The following is a 27,837-nucleotide window of genomic DNA, read 5'->3' on the forward strand; positions in this document are numbered from 1 at the left end:
CACAAAAGTGCGACTGCAGGGACATGAAACGAGTTTTGCAGTCTTTCTGTCACAATGGGCAACACTGTGTAAACTTTATTGCCTATCACTGCCTGTTTCTCTTTACTGGCTCGCTGAAATAAAGCAAGATACGGAATCGAATCAAACATGAACTTTCGTATGCTAAGGTATTGAGATACGAATCGAGAATAATCGTGTGACATTATGTGCATATCACTCAGAAATCAAAGATGCCGATGTATCTTATTATGATATAGCGGGTCGTGCGTGCCGAACATGCACTTTTCTTCGCTGTACGCCTGAATTAGGATGCTTAAAGCCTATTTGCTCCCTTCCATTTCTATAATATGAAGCAATAAATAGAACAATATGCTTTCCCAAACAGCTAGTATAAAGGTAAGTCTACTGGAAAAAAATAATGCTGTTTTTACTGCATTTACAAAACCTGCTTACTGAAAAAAATTCGGAAAATCCCCAACACCAAAAACTGTAATTTGCCTCTAGTCACCCAACAATAAACAAATAGCAAGCAGAAACCACTGTGGCACCTGCTTCTGACCATGCGCAAGTTATCACAGCCTAGTGCGCATGCGTGACCTGACGGAAGTTTAGAACTGAAGGAATTATTTCTACTGATTACTTCGTATTCTAGAAATTAAATGGATAAAAGAGGAGTTAAGCGTCTTAATTTAGGCATACAATGAGGAAAGCTGTATGTGCGACTTGCTGTATCATAAAACGATATGTCGGCAATCGTTTCTTTCCGAGTAATATGCATATAATGCCACACAGTGATTTTCGATTTGTGTCGTAATGCCTCATCTTACGAAAGTTCATATTTGTTTTGATTGCACCTCTTTTTTATTTCAGCATGCCAGAAAGGAGAAACTGGCAGTGATACGTGACAAAGTCCATGCAGTTTCGCCCAGTGCGATAGACGAGGACTGACTGAGTAGCACTTACATACTGTATACTCAAAACTTGGAAAAATAACACAAGTACACCTTTAAGTAAGTGCTGCACAGTGCTTACATCCACAACAACTTTTCAAAAGATGAGCTGTGTTATTCTGTGGCTAAATGCCAGACTCTTAAAAGATTCCCCAGGAAACGAAATGTTACAACCAGCCTACAACATAACAGGGCGTTTACTGGTATTTCATCACTAATCTAGCCTGGTATGATCACAAAACGTATCAACATACAATTTAATTCTTACTTTCGAGAAGGTAGGATAGCCTCCGTCGTGACTGTGAATCTCTTTCTGATTCCATCTTCTATCACAGACTTCTCAAAACAGGCTGTCCATCCTAACGAAGTTCCGAAATTCTAGCGGATATTCGGGCCAGGGAAAGTAAGTTCCGTTAGGATATATAAAACAAACGTGTACAGATACAGAAAAAATATTTATTGTACAAAAATCTACAGCTGTTAAACTACATTTCTACATAGCTAACATATTTTTTCAGCTCGCCATCAGCGTTGAAGTGTTGACCACCAAGGACAGATTTTAGGTGTAAGAAGAGATGAAAGTCGCTAGGAGCGAGGTCCAGGCTGTACTGAGGATGGTCAAACATGTCCCAGTGAAATTCCTCTAAGAGTCGTTTGGTCATTCGCCGTTTGAGGTCAAGCATTATCATGGAAAAAAACAACTTCTGACAGTAATCCTCAGGGCCTGTTCTGTATTGTGCAGTGCAATTTCTTAATGGTATGCAGTAACGATGTGCATTGATTGTTTGGCCTCGTGGTAAGAAATCAATCACCAAAATGCCTTTTCTGTCCCAAAAAACGGCGCGCATGACTTTTCGAGGTGTCTTCACGATTCTCTCTCAAGACCGTTTATGTGGATAGATACGTACAGCAACCAGCAATCAGAGTCGGAACTGCATCTGCAAAATCACAAGGATTATTAATCGTTTTTGTTGTCACTAATTAGCAGCAATGTAATTGACAGTGTAGTATCGCCAATATTTCCTGTAATGAAAGCCACGCAATGGGGGATGTTTCACATTTGCAAGAACAATCTCACTTAAGTAATTAAATTCATTGAAACACTTAGAAACTAACCTCTCGTCTGACGAAGACATTCTAAAGACGCAATGGCAATTTCTCCAGATCTGTTGGCAATGATATTTTGAATTATTGCTATACTGAGTTCGGGTACCTGAGAAACATAACAATACGTTAGAATTCGTTTTCTAAACACGAATTATTATGGTAATCTATGGCTAATTACATATAACTACACAATTAATATTTTCACAATTGTTTCTTTACTACAAAATTAAGGCCAACGGAAGAACAAATGTAAAACATACTTACTAATGACAGTTTTCTTGAGATGTAATTTTCTGTGTGGACAAGTGTAACTTGTACATAAGATAATAAATCGCAAGAGTCACAGAAATTACAGAAATAGCAGTGGTAGAGTGCGGAGGGATACAAGAACTGGATTCGTTGACTGTGACAAATCACAGTTAAGAATAACAAATACTGGAAACTAGCATCCACAGAAATCGCTGATATCGGAAATTTGCAGAATGACAAAAGCACAGTGATATTCTGGAAGAATGGTATACCGATAATATTTGTAGGACGTCTTTCAAAACTCACATCTCAGAATAGCAGCTATTATCGAAAGTCAAAACTTAACTGAGATATGAATACAGTGGGCGGGAAAAAGCCTGGGAGTTGAAAATCCAGAAAAAAACTATGTTCATCCGGAAAATCGAACGACTACCCCCCTGCCCGCATGAACCATAATGGATCTTGCCGTTGGTGGGGAGGCTTGCATGCCTCAGCGATACAGATAGCCGTACCGTAAATGCAAACATAACGGAGGGGTATCTATTGAGAGGCCAGACAAAGATGTGGTTCCTGAACAGGGATAGCAGCCTTCTCAGTAGTTGCAGGGGCAACAGTCTGGATGATTGACTGATCTGGCCTTGTAACACTAACCAAAACGGCCTTGCTGTGCTGGTAATGCAAACGGCTGAAAGCAAGGGGAAACTACAGCCGTAATTTTTCCCGAGGGCATGCAGCTTTACTGTATGGTTAAATGATGATGGCATCCTCTTGGGTAAAATAGTCCCCCATTCGGATCTCCGGGCGGGGACTACTCAAGAGGATGTCGTTATCAGGAGAAAGAAAAATGGCATTCTACGGATTGCAATGTGGAATGTCAGATCTCTTAATCGGGCAGGTAGGTTAGAAAATTTTAAAGGGAAATGGATAGGTTTGAATTGAAGAAATGTATGATGAAATAAAAGAAATTATTCAGATAGTGAAGGGAGACGAAAATTTAATAGTCACTGATGACTGGAATTCGGCAGTAAGAAAAGGGAGAAAAGGAAACGTAGTAGGTGAATATGGACTGGGAATAAGAAATGAAATACGAAGCTGCCTGGTAGAATTTTGCACAGAGCATAACTTAATCATAGTTAACACTTGGTTTAAGACTCATGAAAGAAGGTTGTATACATGGAAGAAGGCTGGAGATACTGACAGGTTTCAGATAGATTATATAACGGTAAGACAGAGATTTAGGAACCAGGTTTTAAATTGTAAGACATTTCCAGGGACAGATGTGGACTCTGACCACAATCTATTGGTTATGAACTGTAGACTAAAACTGAAGAAACTACAAAAAGGTGGGAATTTAAGGAGATGGGAATAGGATAAACTGTCTAAACCAGAGGCTGTACAGAGTTTCAGGGAGAGCATAAGGGAACAATTGACAGAAATGGGGGAAAGAAATACAGTAGAAGAAGAATGGGTAACTTTGAGGGATGAAGTAGTGAAGGCAGCAGAGGATCACGTAAGTAAAAACATGAGGGTTAGTAGAAATCCTGGGGTAACACAAGAAATATTGAATTTAATTGATGAAGGGAGAAAGTATAACAAATGAAGCAGGCAAAAAGGAACACAAACGTCTCAAACATGAAACATGAAATCAACAGGAAGTGCAAAATGGCTAAGCAGGGATGGCTAGAGGACAAATGTGATGATATAGGGCGAGGAGTAATATAGACACTGCCTACAGGAAAATTAAAGAGACCTTTGCAGAAAAGAGAACCACTTGTATGCATATCAAGAACTCAGATGGAACCCAGTTCTAAGCAAAGAAGGGAAAGCGGAAATGTGGAAGGAGTATATAGAGGTTCTATACAAGGGTGATGTACTTGAAGACAATATTATGGAAATGGAAGAGGATGTAGATGAAGATGAAAAGGGAGATGTGATACTGCGTGAAGAGTTTGACACAGCACTGAAAGACCTAAGTCGAAACAAGGCCCGGGAGTAGAAAACATTCCAATAGAACTACTGATAGCCTTGGGAGATCCAGTCCTGACACAACTCTACCATCTGGTGAGCAAGATGTATGAGACTGGTGAAATACCCTCAGACATCAAGAAGAATATAATAATTCCAATCCCAAAGAAAGAAGGTGTTGACAGATGCGAAAATTACCGAACTATCAGTTTAATAAGTCACAGCTGCGTAATACTAACGCGAAGCCGACCTCTGGGAAGATCAGTTGGGATTCCGTAGAAATGTTGGAACACGTAAGGCAATACTGACCCTACGACTTATCTTAGAAGAAAGATCAAGGAAAGGCGAACCTACGTTTATAGCATTTGTAGACTTAGAGAAAGCTTTTGACAATGTTGACTGGAATTCTCTCTTTCAAATTCTGAAGGTGGCAGAGGTAAAATACAGGGAGCGAAAAGCTATGTACAATTTGTACAGAAACCAGAAGGCAGTTATAAGGGTCGAGGGACATGAAAGGGAAGTAGTGGTTGGGAAGGAAGTGAGTCAGGGTTGTAGCCTCTCTCCAATGTTATTCAATCTGTATACTGAGCAAGCAGTGAAGGAAACAAAAGAAAAATTCAGAGTAGGTATTAAAATCCATGGAGAAGAAATAAAATCTTTGAGGTTCATCAATGACATTGTAATTCTGTCAGAAACAGCAAAGGACTTGGAAGAGTAGTTGAACGGAATGGACAGTGTGTTGAAAGGAGGATATAAGATGAACATCAACAAAAGCAAAACAAGGATAATGGAATGTAGTCGAATTAAGTTGGGTGATGCTGAGGGAATTAGATTAGGAAATGAGACACTTAAAATAGTAATGGAGTTCTGGTATATGGGGAGCAAAATAACTGACGATGGTCGAAGTAGAGAGGATATAAAATGTAGACTTGCATTGGCAAGGAAATCGTTTCTGAAGAAGAGAAATTTGTTAACATCGAGTTTAGATTTAAGGGTCAGGAAGTCGCTTCTGAAAGTATTTGTATGGAGTGTAGCCAAGCATGGAAGTGAAACATGGACGATAAATAGTTTGGACAAGAAGAGAATAGAAGCTTTCGAAATGTGGTGCTACAGAAGAATGTTGAAGATTAGGTGGGTATTGAATAGGATTGGGGAGAAGAGAAGTTTGTGGCACAACTTGACCAGAAGAAGGGATCGGTTGGTAGGACATGGTCTGAGGCATCAAGGGATAACCAATTTAGTATTGGAGGGCAGTGTGGAGGGTAAAAATCATAGAGGGAGACCAATAGATGAATGCACTAAGTAGATTCAGAAGGATGTAGGTTGCAGTAGATATTGGGAGATGAAGAAGCTTGCACAGGATAGAGTAGCATGGACAACAACAACTACAATAACAACTCAAAACATGGAAATCTTCTGGGAAAACCGAAAAACTTCGCAGGTATGTAACAGAAACTTTACGGCCTCCATCGCAGTTGCCTCTACAGTTCAACACACAACAACGAAACAGCATTATGTCAGTAGTGAGATTTCACAGAACATACACAAATTGTCCAGTCTAGTGTACACAAAGGAATTCAATTTAACACATGGTAACTTCATTCACGAACGAGCCAAATAAAGATACAATAATGGGCAGTGCAAATGTTTATGAGCTTCCACGAACTACTGCTGTCGCCATGTTGTGATGTCACGACAGGCTTTCTTTATTTAGTGGGTGCTGCTTGTACACCTGTGTCTTATTGTATCGCAGTTTGTTGTAAAAATGTATATGTGTACGTCCATTTGTTACCTACTGACGAATTCATCAAAATGATCCTTGTATTATATGATGTTGAATGAAATTACTATTATTAATTATTATTATTATTATTATTATTATTATTATTGAAGAGAACAAGTTATCCACTGTCACATTTTTAAATGACAAAACCATATTGAAAAATGACTGTAGGTTGTCTGTTTTATTATGCAAGATGCCTTTATTGCATTATTGGCCAATTTCAAATGTAAAATGTTGGTGATGTGCATGTCACAATCTGTGATCAGTTTCATGCTACGTGGAAACACACATGCAACAGAAATAACAAGTCATTGTTTACTTTTCTATCCTCATACACTAACTTTTCTATTTCTTTCATTTCTTTATGAGAACGTAACACCACTTCAGTCTAGGACAGAAATCTCTTACGCAGTAGGATGGTGTCACTATCATCCTAATTAAAAGAAAAATTGTTGTAGTCGCAAACTTCCCTGCTGGAAACATGAACAGTCTGTTTGACAATTTAGAGCAGATAGACTAAAAGGTACTGGAATTGCAGGGCCACAGTATTACAAACATTTAAGCTAAACAAAATAAAAACCTCTGCAGTCCACAAGACCCCACCGTACTAGTTACATGTTAAATAGGTTAGGCCTGATGATTTGACAGGCATTTGTCACAACAATATAATACTAGGAAGTGAATTGGGGCAGTGAAATAAAAGAACCAAGTAAAAATAAAGAATAAGTATAAGTGAAATAAAAAGCACTTGAAAAACAAATACCGGATATAAATTTTGTCTAATAATTGGAATATATTTTCAAATCTCATGTATTCTGGAAACCCCTGAACTTTCAGATTAAGTCAATAATATATTTGCCTAAATAAACACTGGCATAATGTTGTAGATACATTTTCAATGAAAATGTTCGGTATGCCAGAATCTTATAAAGGTCCTTGCATCTCACCAAATACAGTGATAAACTGCAAAGTGAGAATCTGAATGACTGTTTTGACAGTTCTCTGTAAAAGTTATCTTAACCACAGTATTAACTCATTCCACAAAATTTCTGGGAGTGCTGTGACTAAACTCTTCTTAGACTTCAATTGTTTGTATGAATCATCTGCTATGTATTTTTAAATAAACTAAAGATGGCAGAAAAGTTGTAAAATGATTCAGGGCAGTTGGAAAATTTACCTTTATTGACTTATAATGCCACTTCAGTAACAGTCACAGTACAAAAAAAAATCTTAAAATTTACAAACACGAAAAATGCAATGAAGAGCAGCAATAGTGCTCACCAGGCCTTAGAAGTGAACATGTACTCCAACATTAAACATAGGAAAATGAGAAGTATTTGAATACACCACGAACAGTATTAAAATTGCAGTACTGTTTTTCATATCTAATAAGAAATCATCTATTCTATCAGTGAAACACAAATCATTCACCCTGGTTAAAAAGGGGCACATCAGTTTATTTTTACAATGATTGCTTGTGAGATGCACAAGTGAGAGGAGGGGAGCACGAAAAAAGGTGGAGTTGATTGTGCATGATTAAATAGAAAGTGACCACACACGATCAAAGGTAGGTGTAAACAGAAAATAGATAAAGCTGTTGGGGGATTGGAGCAGAGATCTAGAGAAACAGGTCAACCAAGAGCACAGTAAGGCATATTACCATCAAATTGAATGAAAACTTTATGAACAAAAAGTCAGAAGTTGAAAATATTTTTAATAATCATTTTCTAAATGTTGTGAATATAGTAGGATCCAGGTGTTCATTAGAAGATGCTAGGCTGTTAATGGAAGAGGCCATACCTATGCAATTTGATACAATTGAAATCTCACCCACTTCTCCCTCTAAAATGAGGAAAATAATAAACTTGCTTAAAAGCAAAAACTCACATGAAATTGATGGCATTTCCATAAAAATACTAAAAGCTTGTTCTCAGCAGATAAGAGATTCTCAGCCACTTGTGTAATAGCTCTCTGGAACAGTGCATTTTCCCTGATAGACTGAAATATGCTATTGTTATACCTTTGCATAAAAATGGGATAGATCTGATGTCAACAATTACTGTCCAATCTCCCTTATAACAGCTTTATCCAGAATTTTTGAGAAAGTACTGAATTCAACACTAACAAAATGTCAGTTTGGTTTCCAGAAATGGTTTTCAACAGAAAATGCCCTATATGCTTTTGCCAATCAAATGTTGAATGATCTGAATAACCGAACACCACCCACTGGGATTTTTTGTGATCTCTCAAAGGCTTTTGATTGTGTAAATCATGAAATTCTGCTAGGCAAGCTCAAGTATTGTGGCGTGAGTGGGACAGTGCACAAACAGTTTAATTCGTACCTAACTGGAAGAGTGCAGAAAGTTGAAATAAGCAGTTCTCATAATATGCAAAGGTCAGCACATTCCTCAAATTGGGGAACTATCAAGAATGGGGTTCCACAAGGGTCGGTCTTGGGTCCTTTGTTGTTCTTAATATATATTAATGACTTGCCATTCTATGTTCATGAAGAGGCAAGTATAGTAACCACACCTAACAAACAAGAATGAACTGATGAAATTGTCAATAATGCCTTTCTCAAAATTACTAAGTGGTTCCTTGTAAACAGACTCCCACTGAATTTTGAAAAGACACAGTACATACAGTTCCGTACAGCAAATGGTATGACGCCATTAATAAATATAGACCTTAATCAAAAGCATATAGCTAAGGTAGAATATTCAAAATTTTTAATTGTGTCCATTGATGAGAGATTAAATTGGAAGAAACACATTGATGATCTGCTGAAACATCTGAGTTCAGCTACTTATGCAATAAGGGTCATTGCAAATTTACTAAGATGTTTATCACCAAACATCTTAGTAAATTAGCTTACTACGCCTATTTTCACTCATTGCTTGCATATGGCATCATATTTTGGGGTAATTCATCACTGAGGAATAAAGTATTTATTGCACATAAGCATGTTATCAGAATAATAGCTGGAGTCCATCCAAGATCATCCTGCAGACATTTATTTAAGGATCTAGGGATATTCACAGTAGCTTCTCAGTATATATACTCTCTTATGAAATTTGTTATTACCAAACAAATCCAATTCAAAAGTAATAGCAGTGTGCATAACTACAATACTAGGAGAAAGGATGATCTTTACTATTCAAGATTAAATCCAACTTTGGCACAGAAAGGGGTGAATTATACTGCCACTAAAGTCTTTGGTCACTTACCAAATAGTATCAAAAGTCTGACAGCAACCAACTATTATTTAAAAAGAAATTAAAAGAATTTCTGAATGACTACTCCTTCTACTCCATTGAGGAATTTTTAGACCTATTTTTTTTTTAAAGTTGTTATATTAACTTAATTATGTTGTTAAATTAACTTAATTATATCATGTATTGGAAAATTTGACTCGTTCCACATAATTATGAAATATCATATTCATGATCCATGGAACTAGTATTAATCTAATCTAATCTAATCTAATCTGAAACAAGGGAATGGTGCCTTCGTTATACTGTGTTAGTTTACTATTCCTGGTACTGGTGACAGACTAACAGGTAATTGTATATGTCACCTTATGATGACTGGTATTGACAGTCTTTTGGTGATAGATACAATAATATGGTCTTCGTGAAACGCAACTGGCCTATGGTTTCGCAGTCAGGTAAAGGATTTCTTTTTTCTCCTCGTGTTTGGACATTGTCCACTGTTCTGTATGATGTCCTCAACAGGGGGGGGGGGGCGGGCGGGGAGGACAAAGGTAATAGCCAGGAGTGGTGAGGGCGTCCAGAGGACGGACAGGTACAGTGAGTTCAGGAGTAGTCGGAGGGGGTCGGGCTTTACACTTTTGGGAGTAGGTGGGATGGGGGAGATTGCAGGTATTACAGGAGCGAGGGGATTGAAGGTTAGGGCACTGCTGGAGGAAGTGCGCTTGCCTACAATGCGGGCAGGTGGGGGCCTCGTGGCACTCGGCTGTTGGGTGCACGTTATAGTGCAGACACCTCTGACAGTGCAGGGATTGAGGAGGGGAACGGGAAGGGTCGACCTTAGAGCGCTGGTTGAAGACGACGGCACCCTCCTCCAGGAGACGGTCAATGTCCTCGGAGAAAACCCACATAAGGCGGGTGGGGCCGGTCGAGTTAAAAATGTGGCAGACTGCCCGCACCTTCAGCGACGGATGCGCCTTGAACTCCACCAACACCTCCTCCTCCGTGATCGTCGGACTAAGCCGAGTGATCACGGCGGTGAGGGTCGGCGGGTGATGCTGGTGTTGGGGTTGGCAGGTAGGAGATGGGGAAGGAGCAGGGGTGAGGGAGGCATTGGGGCCAAACCGGGTGATGGGGAGGCGGGACAGGATGTCAGTATGGAGGGTGGGGCTGGGGGAGGAGATGAAAACTGAATCCCATCTGGGAGTAAGGAGTGAGATGGGGGCACCAGGGATGTGTTGGCGGAGGAGGAGGGAGAGGTTCCGGGCCTCAAGAAGGGAAGGATCGGGATGGGAGAGGAGGTATTTGTATAAAGAGGGTGGGGAGGAGGAGGAGTAGGCGGAGGGAGCAGGGCCAGGAGTGGAGACATCCATGGCAACCTGGGAGGCGGGGGAGAAGGAGGACGGGGCGGGGCCTTTTTGGGAGTGGAGGAGGTGGTGGTGCCACAAGGGCGTTTAACAGCGGCAGAAGGGTGGGTGGTGAAATGAGAGGCGGGAGCTATAGTAAGGTCGCGGGAAGTGGCATGTCCCGGCGTGAGCGCAGTAGTCGGTGCCGGAGATCGTGATGGTGAAGGCGATGGCGACAGCGACGGTGGTGGCGGTGGCGGTAATGGCGAAGGCGATGGGGAGAGTTGGGCATGGGCAGTGGCCCGACGGGCCACCATCCTAGCTGGAGCTGCAGTGACAGGCCGGGGGAGTGGGGGGAAAGGATCAGAGGGAGAGGAGTGGGAAAATGAAGGTGGGGAGGGCGCGACAAAGAGCGAGGACGAAGAGAGAGTTAAAAGAGGGGGGATGGAAAGAGGGGGGGTCACTGGGCAGACCATGTAATGGTGGTGGTGGAGGCGGATGGCGAAGTGTACACTACGGCAGTGGTGGTAGTAGTAGCAGTGGCGGTGGGGGCTGACATGACGATAGGCATGATCGAAAACAGCACTGGACGAAAAGGAGAGGAAAAAACCGGGACGGACGAAGGCGAAGATGGACGAAGACGAGGACCAGAGTCCCATGCTGCTGGCGCTGGCGACGGCTGGCAGGAACGCCGCAGCTGCTGCTGTCCTGGATGGGGCTGCTGCTGCTTCAGGGCTGGCTGGCTGTCTGGCTGGACCGCTGCTGCTGGCTGGGACCGTTGTAACTGCTCAACTGGCTGGCTGGCTGGAAGGCTGGCACACTTAATTCCAAGTCCTATTCAAATGGCAAAGACGTAGTCTTCCGTGGAGACGTCCTAGAGGTCGTGAACTGATTCCCTCTCTCATTACAGCTCCTGTTATACACGATTGTCATGTGCAGTCACTGACGTTTCGCTGTCCAGCACCATCTGTTGGGCATTTTGTGAAATTTGTTTTTTTTATTGTTCTAATAAAACCCCATGTCATTCCAAGCATGTGTGTCAATTTTTTACTATCTACATTATTCCATGGTTTATTAAATTTTTGATCATCCGGTACATTAAAATATGGAAGAAAATTATGACTGCCGACTACATTAAAAAATATTAGTTGAACCTAACCTAACGCTTTGTGATTTGCGTTGGGGTTGTTTGGGTGAGAAGACCAGACAGCGAGGTCATCGGTCTCGTTGGATTAGGGCAGGATGGGGAAGGAAGTCGACCATGTCCTTTCAAAGGAACCATCCCGGCGTTTTCCTGGAGCGATTTAAGGAAATGACATCAGGATGGCCGGACGCGGGATTGAACCATCGTCCTCCTGAATGCGAGTCCAGTGTGCTAGCCACTGCACCACCTTGCTCGGTGCTTTGCGATTTCTTTCAAATGTTTTGTTCCACTTTTAACCATACCTGATACACACTGATAGCCAGTGCCTTGCTTCTTCTTATAACAGTCTTACAATTTGGTGATCTCAGGATTGCTTAGATCTATTAATAATTCCTCCTTCAGCTCTTTTTATCAAAATATCACATAAAAATAGATTGGGTTTTGAGAAACTACATATAGCAAGATATGATTGGCATATAGCTGTTTCTTTACAGAACAACGATGGTCAAACATTAAGCATTACGCCAAGGGGCTAGAGCACTATATTGGATTTTGCGCCCCCCACCCCCCGCCTAGAAACATTGGCTGGATTAATAAGTTTATCTGTAGCATAGACCGGGGTCTACATTAGGTTGAAAAGTGATAATTTTGTTGACAGTCGTGGAACTCTGTGAATAAGGAATAAAGGTTGTGGTAACATTCAGATGTGTGGCATTGCCTAATGGTTTGTTTGCGCCATTTTTAAATGCACTTTCCCATATTTAACGTCTTTTTCATAATAAAAAATAAAACTACTGGGTCATGACCGAAAACATATATTAGAAAATGGGAAAGTATCCGACGTGTGTTTTGATGCATATTACGTACATATATCGTACACGAACTACAAAAATGGAAAGGGTGCTCCACTACGTATCTTCTACCATATTTTACCCATTTTTTCGCGTTTGATGGTACGGCTACAAAGTCAAATTCGTAGTTAAATATTGCAAACGTCTGAGTGGGTGTTAAATTAGTAAACTGCACTTAATGTGTTAAAAAACATTTAGACACATTGTCTTGGAGTCGCAATATGTGTTACACTCTAAATCACTCTGCCATTCGACTAATAGTTCGTAATCAATTGGTACGCCATGGATTAATGTGTCACCATAATCGAGATTATTCGTATTCTAACCTTGTTTCTAGATTTAATTCTCATAGCGGAAGCTTCTTTTAAGCAATCTCTATTGACTTGACGTTCCAAAATGATATCTGAGGGCAGGTCTGCATAAATGCAGATGCCAGCAGGTGACTAGCAGCTCCGGCGGTGCTCTGAAAGGATACCGCCCTTCGATTGTGCCATTCCAGCACTAATCGAAGCGTTAGTGTTTCAGGTACCATTCGGCCAGCCAGCCAGTCAGCCGAGCAGCAGTGGTCCAGCCGAGGAGCAGCAGTCCAGCAGCAGCAGCAGCAGCAGCAGCAGCAGCAGCAGTCCCGGCCAGCAGCAGCAGTCTAGCCGGCAGCAGCGGTCCAGCTGGCAGCAGCGGTCCAGCCAGCCAGCCCTCCAGCAGCAGCAGAAGTGGTCCCGGCCAGCAGCAGCAGTCCAGCTGGCAGCAGTGATCCAGCTGGCAGCAGCGGTCCAGCCAGCCAGCTCTCCAGCAGCAGCAACAGCAGCATCCCCGGCCCAGTCCGCCAGCAGCTGCAGCGTTTCTGCCAGCAATCGCCAGCGTCAGTAGCTTAAGACTCTGGTCCTTGTCTTCATCCGTCTTCGTCCGTCTTCATCCGTCCCCAGTTTTATTTTTTCCTCTGCTTTTCGTCCTGTGCTGTTTTCGTTCATCCCTGTCATCATGTCAGCCCCCACCACCACTGCCACTACTACCACCACTGCCACAGTGTACCCTTCGCCCTCCGCCGCCACCACCACCATTACATGGTATCCCCAGTCACCCCCTCTCCTCCTCCTCCTCCCCCACTCCTTATACAAATACCTCCTCTCCCATCCCGATCCTTCCCTTCTCGAGGCTCGGAACCTCTCCCTCCTCCTCCGCCAACACTTCCTTGGGCCCCCATCTCACTCCTCACTCCACTCCTCACTCACAGATGGGACACAGTTCTCATCTCCTCCCCCAGCCCCACCTTCCATACTGACATCCTCTCCCGCCTCCCCATCACCCAGTTTGGCCCCAACGCCTCCCTCACCCCTGCTCCTTCCCCATCTCCTACCTGCCAACCCCAACACCCACGTCGCCCGCTGACCCTCACCACCGTTATCACTCGGCTTAGTCTGACGATCTCGGAGGAGGAGGTGTTGACGGAGCTCAAGGCGCATCCCTCGTGGGTGGTGCGGGCGGTCCCCACGTTTTTAACTCGGCCAGCCCCACCCGCCTTATGCGGGTTTTCTCGGAGGACGCCCCCTCCACTGACCGTCTCCTGAAGGAGGGTGCCCTCCTCTAAGGTCGACCCCTCCCATTCACCTCCTCAATCCCTGCGCTGCCAGAGGTGTCTGCACTATAACGTGCACCCAACAGCCGAGTGCCGCGAGGCCCCCAAATGCCCGCATTGTAGGCAAGCACACTTCCTCCGGCAGTGCCCTAACCATCAATCCCCTCTCTCCTGTAATACCTGCAATCTCCCCCATCCCACCTACTCCCAAAAGTGTGAAGCCCAACCCCCTCCGACGACTCCTGAACTCACCGTCCCTGTCTGTCCTCTGGACGCCCCCACCCCTCCTGGCAATTCCCTTCGTCCCTCCCCCCACTGCTGAGGACATCATCATGTTCCTCACCATTGTCCTGCTAAATGTCCACCCTTTCCAGCGCCCTCACTCCTTCCAACAGGTCTCCCTCGCCGCCCGTTCCGTCTTCCACCTAAAAATGTATGCTACCTACTCCGACAACCAGACCCATTTCACCTTCTCCTGTCTCGACACCCTCGTCTAAATGTCTGGCACGGCGCGACAGCACCGTATCCTGTTCAAAAACATCCGTTCCCTTCCCGCCAACAAGAACCTCTTCATGCACACCCTTGCAACCCATTGCGTGGATGCCTTCCTCCTCAATGAAACCTTCCTCCAACCCCACCACACCGTCCACACTTCGCCCCACCTTCTCCACCGTTCCGATAATCCCCTCTACATCTACATCTACATCTACATCCATAGTCCGCAAGCCATTTGACGGTGTGTGGCGGAGGGTACCCTGAGTACCTCTATCGGTTCTCCCTTCTATTCCAGTCTCATATTGTTCGTGGCAAGAAGGATTGTCGGTATGATTCTATGTGGGCTCTAATCTCTCAGATTTTATCCTCATGGTCTCTTCGCGAGATATACGTTGGAGGGAGCAATATACTGCTTGACTCTTCGGTGAAGGTATGTTCTCGAAACTTTAACAAAAGCCCGTACCAAGCTACTGAGTGTCTCTCCTGGAGAGTCTTCGACTGGAGTTTATCTATCATCTCCGTAATGCTTTCGCGATTACTAAATTGTCCTGTAACAAAGCGCACTGCTCTCTGTTGGATCTTCTCTATCTCTTCTATCAACCCCATCTGGTACGGATTCCACACTGCTGAGCAGTATTCAAGCAATGGGTGAACAAGCGTACTGTAACCTACTTTTTTTGTTTTCGGATTGCATTTCCTTAGGGTTCTTCCAATGAATCTCACTCTGGCATCTGCTTTACCGACGATCAACTTTATATGATCATTCCATTTTAAATCACTCCTAATGCCTACTCCCTGATAATTTATGGAATTAACTGCTTCCAGTTGCTAACCAGCTATTTTGTAGCTAAATGATAAGGGATCTATCTTTCTATGTATTCGCAACACATTACACTTGTCTACATTGAGATTCAATTGCCATTCCTTGCACCATGCGTCAATTCGCTGCAGATCCTCCTGCATTTCAGTACAATTTTCCATTGTTACAACCTCTCGATACACCACAGCATCATTCGCAAAAATCCTCAGTGAACTTCCAATATCATCCACCAGGTCATTTATGTATATTGTGAATAGCAACAGTCCTATGACACTCCGCTGCGGCACACCTGAAATCACTCTTACTTTGGAAGACTTCTCTCCATTGAGAATGACATGCTGCGTTCTGTTATCTAGGAACTCCTCAATCCAATCACACAATTGGTCTGATAGTCCATATGCTCTTACTTTGTTCATTAAACGACTGTGGGGAACTGTATCGAACGCCTTGCAGAAGACTAGAAACACGGCATCTACCTGTGAACCCGTGTCTATGGCCCTCTGAGTCTCGTGGACGAATAGCGCGAGCTGGGTTTCACACGACCGTCTTTTTCAAAACCCATGCTGATTTCTACAGAGTAGATTTCTAATCTCCAGAAAAGTCATTATACTCGAACATAATATGTGTTCCAAAATTCTACAACTGATCGACGTTAGATATAGGTCTATAGTTCTGCACATCTGTTCGACGTCCCTTCTTGAAAACGGGGATGACCTGTGCCCTTTTCCAATCCTTTGGAACGCTACGCTCTTCTGGAGACCTACGGTACACCGCTGCAAGAAGGGGGGCAAGTTCCTTCGCGTACTCTGTAAAATCGAACTGGAATCCCATCAGGTCCAGCGGCCTTTCCTCTTTTGAGCGATTTTAATTGTTTCTCTATCCGTCTGTCGTCTATTTCGATATCTACCATTTTGTCATCTGTGCGGCAATCTAGAGAAGGAACTACAGTGCAGCCTTCCTCTGTGAAACAGCTTTGGAAAAAGACATTTAGTATTTCGGCCTTTAGTCTGTCATCCTTTGTTTCAGTACCATTTTGGTCACAGAGTGTCAGGACATTTTGTTTTTATCCACCTCCCGCTTTGACATAAGACCAAAATTTCTTAGGATTTTCTGCCAAGTCAGTACATAGAACTTTACTTTCGAATTCATTGAACGCCTCTCGCAAAGCCCTTCTCACACTACATTTCGCTTCGCGTAATTTTTGTTTGTCTGCAAGGCTTTGGCTATGATTATGTTTGCTGTGAAGTTCCCTTTGCTTCTGCAGCAGTTTTCTAACTCGGTTGTTGTACCACGGTGGCTCTTTTCCATCTCTTACGATCTTGCTTGGCACATACTCATCTAATGCATATTGTATGATGGTTTTGAACTTTGTCCACTGATCCTCAACACTATCTGTCCTTGAGACAAAACTTTTGTGTTGAGCCGTCAGGTACTCTGTAATCTGCTTATTGTCACTTTTGCTAACCAGAAAAATCTTCCTACCTTTTTTAACATCTCTATTTACCGCTGAAATCATCGATACAGTAACCGCTTTATGATCGCTGATTCCCTGTTCTACATTAACTGTTTCAAATAAGTTCGGGTCTGTTTGTCACCAGAAGGTCTAATATGTTATCGCCACGAGTCGGTTCTCTGTTTAACTGCTCAAGGTAGTTTTCAGATAAAGCACTTTAAAAAATTTCACTGGATTCTTTGTCCCTGCCACCCATTATGAACGTTTGAGTCTCCCAGTCTATATCTGGCAAATTAAAATCTCCACCCAGAACTATAACATGGTGGGGAAATCTACTCAAAATATTTCCCAAATTATTCTTCAGGTGCTCAGCCACAACAGCTGCCGAGCCCGGGGGCCTATAGAGACATCCAATTACCATGTCTGAGCCTGCTTTAACCGTGACCTTCACCCAAATCATTTCACATTTCGAATCTCCGATTGCGTTTGGCGGAGTTGCCATTGGCTAGCACCGCCAGATCCCGGTTGAGCTCCAACCTCTCCTTCCCGACCCAACTGAACTCCTCATCCTTAGTCTCTTCTTCCCCGGCCTTACTGTCACCTACCCCACCATCTATGTCCGCCCTAACGCCCCTATTGCTTTCGACTCCCTCTCCCACATTGATCGTACCTTCTCCTCCTATGTGATCGCCCCGCCGACCTCAACATCCATAGTTGTTCAGCCACCCAGTTATGGCGGTGGCATCGGTTCCTCTGCACCCTCCAAGGCGACCTTGTCCCCATTCCGTCCTCTCCTCCCCAACCTCCTTGGCCGCATAGTGGTGAACGTCCTTGACCCCATTGGTAGCGACCATCTCCCTGTCCTCCTCACCATATCAGACAGTCGTAGCCTCCGCCCCGACCCTCATAATGACCCTTCCCCGAAGTACATTCATGATTATTCCCGTGCCAACTGGAATGCCTACCGGGAGGCCCTCTCCACCCGGGTCGAAGGCCACTCCTTCACCTATCACAACCCTTACGATGTTACCCATGCTGCCTACTTTCTCCAGCAGACCTTGTCTGAGGCCGTGGAGGCCCCTGCTGTCGCCATCCACCCCCTCCGTCCTACCTTACCCCCACAGGCCATCCTCCTCCTTCGTGAATCCCGCCATCTCTACCGTGCCTTCCTCCACACGTGTGACCCGGACACACTACGACGCCACCGGCAACTCCAGCGAAACATCCACAACTTGCTCGCGGCTAAGAAACGCCAGGACTGGCGACAGACATGCATCCGTTTAAACGCTACCGTACCTATAAACTCATCCAAGTTCTGGTCACCCTTCCGTTGCCTTACCGGAACTAAACCCTCCCCCTACTATCCTCTTCTCCATGATGATCACCCCTTCCCTGACACCCTTAGTAAGGCCATCACTTTGCCTCCTACCTTTCTGATGTCTTTTCCATCCCCGACGATCCCCAGTTCGATTACTCCCTCTTCCCAGATGTCCGCGATCGAACTGACAGCTCTGTCCCTCCCCTCGCACTTGGTTTCCTGTACTTGGACAACATTGCACACACGGAACTCATTGCCCCCATCACTACACAGGATCTCATTCCTACACTCTGTACAAAACGCAACCCGCTCCTGGTCACAATTGTGTCACCTACCGCCACCTTTGTGAAGCTTCTGTCTCTTTCCTCTCCACCCTGGTCAGGCTCTACAATGTAGTCCTGTCCACCGGCTACTACCCCGATCTGTGGAAAACCTTCCATATCCTGATGTTCCCTAAACCCAGTAAACCGCCGTCCGCCGTCTCCTCCTACTGTCCCATCAGCCTTACCTCGGTCTTCAGCAAGGTCCTGGAATCCATCCTCATCCGATGCATCCACCAGCATCTCCGCCAGCACCGCCTCCTTCCCATTACCCAGTGTGGCTTTTGGCCATCCTTCTCTTCCAGTGACCTGCTCCTCCACCTCACTCATCTCCTTTCCGAACAGCTAAATTCCCGGCGCTCTGCAATCTTCCTCTCCCTGGACCTCGAAGGAGCCTATTACCGCATATGGCATTCCGGTCTCCTCTTCAAGCTCCAAACCTTCGCGCTTCCCATTAACTACGTCCGTCTGATCGGCTCCTTTCTCTCCCACCGTCCTTCCTATGTCACCATCCATAACACGGATTCCTATACCTTTTTTCCCTCCACCGGTGTGCTCCAAGTCTCCGTCCTCTCCCCCCTTCTCTAACTTTTGTATACGGTGGACATGCCGCCACCGTCACCGCCCGTCCACCTTCTCCAGTTTGCCGATAACACCGCCTTCCTTGCCCTCGACCCAACCTTCAGCATTCCCAAAACCTTCTCCAATTCCATCTCGACTGGTTCACCACTTGGTGCAACCAGTGGTTGCTCAAGGTCAATCCCTCCAAAAGCCAGGCGATCATTGTAGCCATACCACCCCTACCTTCCGCCTCCTTGATTTCTATCTCACCATCTATGGCCGTCCTATCACCCTCACCCCCACTCTTAAGTACCTTGGCGTCACCCTCTACCGTCGCCTCTCTTAGACCCCCCATCTCCGGACAATCCAAGCGAAGGCACGCTCCCGACTCTTGTCTCCTCAAACTCCTTTCCGGCCATACGTGGGGTCTGGACCCCTCCACCATCCTCCACACCTATAAATCACTCATCCGCCCTATCCTCTGTTACACCCATCCTGCCTGGATCTCCGCCCCCCCCCCCCCCCGTACCTTTTACAAATCCCTTCAGATTCTTGAACACCATGCTCTCCGCCTCACCTATCGCATCCGTCTCTCCTCCCCCACGCAGATCCTGTACGACCTCATTCCGTTCCTCCACCTCCTCCTTTTCCTTGATGGATACCGATCCTGTACACCTCCCGAAAACTCGATCCTCCTCACCCACTTGTCTCCCCCATCCTCTCCCACCCCTGCCCGCTGCCGCGTCTGTATTCCCACATCCCACCAGGTCTCCATCTCTCTACCCTCCTTACCCTCTCCCAAGGTAGCTTCTGCCAGCTCCCCCTTCCTGATGATGCCCTCCTCCCCTCCATCTGCCCCTCCTACCAACTTTGATCCTGCCTCCCTCTTCCTGTGTTTGCTCCATTGGGCACCCCCCCCCCTCCCTTCTCCCCCCCCTTCCCACCCTCCTCCATTTCTCCCCACTCCTCCCCTGGTCTTCCCCTCCCCTGTCCCTCTACTCCTCCTCCCATCTCCTCGGCCATTAGCATCTTTGTTATCCCCTCTCCCCCCCCCCCCCCCCTCACCATTCTTTCCCTCTTGGCAGGTCCCTGGACTCGCACAAGCAACGTGAGTACGTGGACATTCGCGCGTCCGAGATCATCGCCATTAGTGTCTCGTGTGTGTCGTCGTGTTTAATGTTCAGTGTTCACACTTCATCGTCACACTCCATCGTTCACCAGTGTCTTCGACATCTTCAGTGTTTGTGCGTCGTCTCAACAGTTTGTGGTGTGGATTGTCATCGAGTGTGAACGGCTTCATGTTTTTTATGTTCTTGTGTCTACTGTTTTTTCCCCGCCGTTTTGTTCCAACTCATGTGTCTTCTTTGTTTTATCATTGTACTATCTTTGGCTGAAAAGCGGCGTATTGTGCTGCTGCCAGCCTACCTGTTATTATACGGGTATTAAAACCACAATAAAGAAAAAGAAAAGGTTACTGGCGTCACATGAGGCATACGTCAATGTTGTGGCACCGAAGCCAACGCAACGAGAAATACAGAACCCGGCGTCTGAACGTGACGTCACACTCGGCGTCTTGTTTTGCTAGTGGAAGCAACTTGTGTGAAAGAGCATTGCTATTTGCTGCGTTTGTTTTTCGTACTACAAAAGTGGAGTTTAACTAAGTGCATCAACAGAATACGTGTGTATATGTGTGGTGGTGATGCATCCACAATTTGTTATATTTACGGTGTTGTGTGCAAAACATTGATAATTGTAAGCAAGGTGTGTTAACCTAAAATGCATCTTCGTTTACTACTTTACAAGATTCTGACCGTCTCTGTGTGTTTATCCTGACGTGAATTCGAGATCTTACACTTCACTGTATTTTCGAGGTAATGTATTGAAATACGGTTTCATTTTATTTCTAGATCTCGAATGCCATCTCGATGTAGTGTGTTCGGTTGTCGGTCGAATTATGATTCCGAAACCGAGAGAACGACTACATTTTCTTTGCCATCTGACGAGTGTCGATGTGCACTGTGGCTTCGAAATATCCCAACAGACTTAACCAAACTAAAACGGCCAAATATTTGTGTAAAACACTTCGATGAATCATGTGTAATTCGAGTGGACATAACTATGGACAGAGGACAACTGAAAGAATTTCCCAGAATAATCCCAAAACTCACCGAAAATGCTATGCCAACTATTTTTCCCAACACTCCATATTGTTATAAATCAACTACAAAAGAGACGTCTTGCTGATGTGGAAGACTATAATCTTAAAAAGGCTATGCAGTACAGTATTGAGTCAAACAACTTACACCTCCAACAAAATTCACTTTCGTGTCTCAGTGACATTTCTGTATTTCTAGAAGGCCAGAAAATTTGCAGGAACAAGTGGTCTGTGATCAGAGATGATGGAAAATTGCATATCTGTCTTTTGGGATTAGACAGGGGAATACGTTGTGTTACTGCATTCATCACTGTTAATAGTGAAGGAATTCATTTTGCAATTAATGCATCCATCAATGATGTGAAGAAATTAACTTCCATAAGCGTTTTAGAAAATGTAATGTCAATGGTTGAGAAAGGGGAAATTTTGCCTAGTGCTACAGATATATTAAACTGTGCTGTCAATTGTTTGCAGACTATCCCAAATTATGATGAAAATGCACAACTGAAATTTATTGTAGAACAACTCCATGTATCACAAATCTCAAAAAACAACAGACACTATGGCAACAACCCCATGATAGTGGCATGCTGCTTGTATGTACATTCTGTCAGTGCATACAGTGCCTTGAGGAAATGTGATTTAATGCTTTTACCCCACCCACGAACCCTGCAGAAACTAATTTGTAATTACCAGTTAGTCACTTCATCAGTTCAAACAAGTCCTTATTTAGAAAACAGGGTGGGATATGTAGAAAAACATGAGTTGTTAGTGTCTCTGTTGTTAGATGAGATTTATGTGCAACCACAACTTTCATTTAAATCTGGCTCAATACATGGGAGTAGCTTTTCTCATCCTGAGACGTGTGCCAAAACAGCACAGGTTTTTATGGTCTCTTTTGTGTAAATATGTTGATGTTGTAGCAATTACACCAGTAGCTAATATGACAAGTGAGGAGCTGAAATCTTTGATCAGTAATGTTCTGTGCATGGTGGAAAGAGTGGGCTTCAAATTTGTTAGTCTAATAGTAGATAACAACAGTGTAAACAGGAAGGCATATGAACTGTTCACTCCCAGTAGAATTCTCCAACCCAGTATTGAACAGCCCTAAAGATTCTCCCAGGAAACTTTTTTGTATGTTTGACACTGTACACATCCTGAAATGTATCAGGAACAATTGGCAGACAAAAAGAAGTGTTAATAAAGTGTTACAGTTTCCTGACATGACTGATCATTCAGTAATATTGACAGCACAGTATAAGCATTTGGAGTTGGTATATGAGAAAGAAAGAAACTCTAGTCAAATATGGCCACACACTATCAGCTAGAGTGCTGTATCCATCATCTATTCAGAAACAAAATATGAAATTAGCTTTGAAAATTTTCAATGATAATGACATAGCAGCTTTGAAACATGCAACAAAGGATATGCCTAATGTTACTGAGTACCTAAATCAGACAGTGACTTTCCTTCAGGTGATTGTGAACTGGTGGAAGATTGTGAATGTTAGAAGTGTATTTGAAGGCCAGAGATTCAACGATCCTTACAGAGAAGCCATCAGGAAGACAACAGACAGTCAGGTGACATTTCTAAATAATCTGTGTCATTGGCTAAAAGTTTGGAGAGTATCTGTACCAATAATGATGCTTTAACATCACAGACATTCCAGTCTTTTTCATTAACAACTGAATCTTTTCTGCAGATAATTTCATACTTATTTGAGAAATATGACATTGATTACATGTTGCTAGGAACATTTCAAAGTGACTTAGAGGGCCACTTTGGGTGCTGCCGACATTAGCTACATCCAAGTTTTAGAAAATGAAAGAAAATTAAGATTCAAAAATTATGTACTGTTTGCAGCTCAAAATGATACTGTTCACGTGAAACACATAATTCCTGCCCAACAGCAGCTAGACTGTGATATTCACATTAGCATTTTCTTTCTGATATTACGGACATCACCTTCGGTATGGATGATGTTCCACCTAACATGTTACCTATTTTGACATACATAGGAGGTTATGCAGCTAGGAAAGCCCTTCAGAAATCTAAGTGTGAGAAATGTACTGAATGGTTGCAGCTGAACAAAGAAGTTGAGGTAGATTCTTCTTACAACTTTGTGAAGAAACTGGACAGGGGTATACCGACTTTGCCTACAGAGACAGTAGTGATAACAGTTGGAATAGTGTGGCATACAGTCTCTCTGCTTGTGAATGACTTTATTCAGCAATTTATGCCATGTGGCAAACAGCTTTCCATTTCTCAGAAGATATGCATGTCAAAAGTAGTGAAAGCAGTGGATAATGCTGAATGTATGTGTTTGCTTCACAACACATTGTTAAGCAAACTGGAATATGTATCTCTCCATGCCAACAGGATACACATTAACAATTTTGAGAAAATGCATAATGATAAGGCAAGTAAGTCCAAAATAGATTCAAGGAAAGTGAAGCAGCTTAGGACTGACACATAACTACGAAGCCCTCTACAAAGATAACATTTATTTTTTTATACTTTCTCATGTTATCAAGTGTCACAGATATCTCACTGTTCTTATTGTACAATTTTATTTCATTATGTAACACACTATTTCTGATTTTTACTTTGTTTTTCTTGTGGAGGTGTAAATAGTGGCCAGATGTGGTTCCATGTTTGTGAAAGCAACTGTTGGTTGGGTACAGGGCAATATTTTTCTTTATGTATCTCACTGTTTGAAAATTGTAGTCACATGGAACTGTAGTTGCAGGTGCAACAGTCTGGATGATTGACTGATCTGGCCTTGTAACACTAACCAAAATGGCCTTGCTGTGCTGGTACTGCGAACGGCTGAAAGCAAGGGGAAACTACAGCCGTAATTTTTCCCGAGGACATGCAGCTTTACTGTATGGTTAAATGATGATGGCGTCCCCTTGGGTAAAATATTCCGGAGGTAAAATAGTCCCCCATTCGGACCTCCGGACTGGGACTACTCGAGAGGACGTCGTTATCAGGAGAAAGAAAACTGGCGTTCTACGGATCGGAGGGTGGAATGTCAGATGCCTTAATCGGGCAGGTAGGTTAGAAAATTTAAAAAGGGAAATGGATAGGTTAAAATTAGATATAGTGGGAATTAGTGAAGTTTGGTGGCAGGAGGAAAAAGACTTCTGGTCAGGTGAATGCAGAGGTATAAATACAAAATCAAATAGGGTTAATGCAGGAGTAGGTTTAATAATGAATTTAAAAAAATATGAGTGCGGGTAAGCTACTACAAACAGCATAGTGCACACATTATTGTGGCCAAGATAGATACGAAGCCCACGCCTACTACAGTAGTACAAGTTTATATGCCAACTAGCTCTGCAGATGAAGAATTTCATGAAATGTATGATGAGATAAAAGAAATTATTCAGGTAGTGAAGGGAGACGAAAATTTAATAGTCATGGGTGACTGGAATTCGAGAGTAGGAAAAGGGAGAGAAGGAAATATAGTAGGTGAATATGGATTGGGGGTAAGGCCGGTATTACACTATCAAATTTCTTTGTCAAAGATTTGATCAAAGATGTGATCAAATATTCAGTCTAATATATTTGACAAAGATCTTTGACGTAGCGTTAGAAGGGGTATTACACTGTCATCAAATTTTTCGTCAAAGTTCAAGGTGGCTGACAACAACTTGTTATTAACTGCAGCAGTTGCACGTATCGCAGTTGCATTGTGTGCACATGCGGAAAAGCAGTGGGGGAAAAAAAGGAACCATACATATGAGGTTGACAGTCTTAAATTCCTGGGATTACAACTTGATAATAAATTGAGTTGGGAGGAGCACACCACAGAACTGCAGAAAAGCATTAATAAATCTGTACTTGCAATTCGAGTTTTACCAGACATAGGCAACATAAAAATGAAAAAGCTTGCATACTTTGCCTACTTTCATTCCATAATGTCATATGGTATAATATTTTGGGGTAATTCTTCAAGGTCAAACAAATTTGTCAAGAGTGCAAAAGTGTGTAATACGTATATTTGTGGAGTAAATTCATGGACGTTCTGCAGAAACCTCTTCAAAGAACTGGATATACTAACTACTGCCTCTCAGTATATTTACTCCTTAATGAAATTTGTCCTAAAAAATATATCTCATTTCCAACAAACAGCTCAGTTTATACATACAATACCAGGAACAAAAATGATCTGCACAAGGACTTAAAAGCACTTACTTTAGTTCAAAATGGGGTCCACTACTCAGGAACACTCATTTTCAATAATTTGCCAGCAAACATAAAAAATTTAGTTACAAGTAAAGAGCATCTTAAAAGGAGCCTGAAAGACTTACTAGTGGCTAACTCCTTTTTTTGTGATCATTTGGCTAATTCTGTCATATTTTCTACAATGCCTGTAAAGAATTTATTAGATGTGTAAACCGCCTCAAAATTTTTGAGAATAGTATCATTAAATCAATAATAAATTGACCTAAGGCAGTATCGTATTGCCATGAAATGTATAGCACCAATAAGTTGGAACATCTTGTTTCATTAAAACCTTCAAATGGCAAATAGGGTCACTTTTATTGGAAACTTGAAAGCTCACAGTAGGATGTAAAATTATATTTACAAATTTATCACACTACTGTAGTGAGTTTAAAACATTATCTTACCTCAATTAATATCAACTGTTATGAGTAATGAAAATGTCTGTTTTTAAAAGCATTACAAATTTGTTAAAATAAATTATGTGTGTGAAATGTTTGTTCTTGTTCATTATTGTCTTGATACGTGGTTCTTGCTATACTACACTTCAGTTAGGAATGAAGTGAAACACATTTACTGGTGCTTGTTCTTGGTATATTTAAGTCTGTGTGTGTGGGAGGAGGGGGGGGGGAGTATTAAGACAGATAGACCTTGGTATAAATTCGGGTTGCACAGAAAGCATAAAGCTAAAGAAATTTTAATATTTATCAAGTAGTGCTTGTTGCTGATTTGTGGAAACTGCCTGTAGTACACTGTTTGATGATAGTTTACCTCAGGTGTTGCTGATGTAAGCCAACAAACACATGTGGGTACATTCAAAAAAGTTTCAAATACTATTCTTCTGGATGCAGGGCCCCTTATAAATTGAAATTGTCCTTTCAGTTTGGAAATTCATTTCCTTTTATTCAGTTCCTTCTCCATCAGTTCCTTCTGTTTGTAAATGTAGATGCTGCTGACAGTTAGGGGGGCTGGTAGAGAAGTTAACTGGTAATCTAAGATGGTAAATGTTCAGTTTTATATTGGAACTACTTAGAATATACAGTGAGCATAAAATGGAGAAAAAAATATAGAACTTAGATTATGCATTTTGTAGTGTCATCTTCAGACACAAACATTATATTTTACTACACAGTCATTACTCCAAGTAGAAATTTTTCCTTTGTGTAGAACACTGAAATGATGTAGCAGTTCTTCCAAAAAACTAATAGCCCTTATTCCATAAACATAATATCTGCATCAACACGGACTTCGTCAAGAAACAGGTAAGTGACAAGTTCTTGTCAAACTACAGGTGAGATTTTTGTTTTTTGTAGAACTGACCGCCAAACAACTGCAAAAATATATTAAAAGTTACTTTATTATGCAAAATCTGTTTCGAGGAAACCTCTTCCTCATTATCAGGTGTCTTTTTCCTGATTGCAATGAATAAAATATGCAAGAAAAACACAGGTGAGAATTTGCTTCTGACAATTCGATACATCAGGTTTGTTCAAATACAACAACGTGGCAATTGTGCAAAACAGGAAATAAGGTACATTATTACGTTCAGGTGATCGCCCTACAAGTCTTGTCAAAACTGTGACGTAATGCCCAACTTCGTCGAAATCAACCTGTGGAGATGAGCATCTTCTGTAATTAAATTTTCACTCATTAAAAATGAAACACCTTGGAGAAAAATCGGCGGAATATATCAGGAAAACTATCGGCTGCTGACATTTTCTTTCGTGTGAGGAAAAAACACCTACTGAAAGCAAAGGCGGTCTACCTATACTTCTCTGCGCCTTGCGTGAGTGTAATATAGAACGAAAATGCCTACATGTCTTTTAACTTGTTTCGATCACAGTGAATTGAATATTTCGCTGTCTGCTAGAAATGTTCATACACTTACAAATGTTATGAATGGAATTCTATGTGAGAGCCTGTCGAAAATTAGTTGTCTGTAACTGCATTTTAGAAAAAATTGATATATTCTTTCCTTTCGTTCATGCAATTATTGTGTGGTGTAATTACTTTACTGGCTACTGGAGACAAAAATGAACCACAAGCAAAAAATGTCTAAAACCACATACATCTAGACGTAAGCTGTGCTCGGTTAGTAAGCAAACAAATTGAATAAACTCTTAATTGGGATGCATATGTTTTGTCATGCCAGACCTGCTGTTTTTCAGCTATTAAATACGTATGCCTACAACTTTGTTCTTGACTGTAAGGTTTCTAAGTATATCTTGCATCGAAGTTTACCAGTATTCAGAAATACAGTATATGTGTACCCAGCACAACTTCAATTCATATAAAACTTTCACGGAC

At 42.7% G+C, this 27,837-nt stretch overlaps 1 long non-coding RNA gene across 1 annotated transcript; it reads right to left on the bottom strand.

Annotated features, from left to right (window-relative positions):
* Positions 1–1,386: 1,386 nt before the first annotated feature.
* LOC126334568 (uncharacterized) lies at positions 1,387–27,805 on the bottom strand. The gene is made up of 3 exons (XR_007564756.1): positions 27,685–27,805; positions 2,067–2,163; positions 1,387–1,888 (listed from the first exon to the last, which is right to left on the bottom strand). It is a non-coding gene; the product is annotated as an uncharacterized LOC126334568 (long non-coding RNA).
* Positions 27,806–27,837: the final 32 nt, after the last annotated feature.

The sequence above is a fragment of the Schistocerca gregaria genome, chromosome 2 (genome assembly GCF_023897955.1).
Source record: "Schistocerca gregaria isolate iqSchGreg1 chromosome 2, iqSchGreg1.2, whole genome shotgun sequence".
Taxonomy (NCBI): domain Eukaryota; kingdom Metazoa; phylum Arthropoda; class Insecta; order Orthoptera; family Acrididae; genus Schistocerca; species Schistocerca gregaria.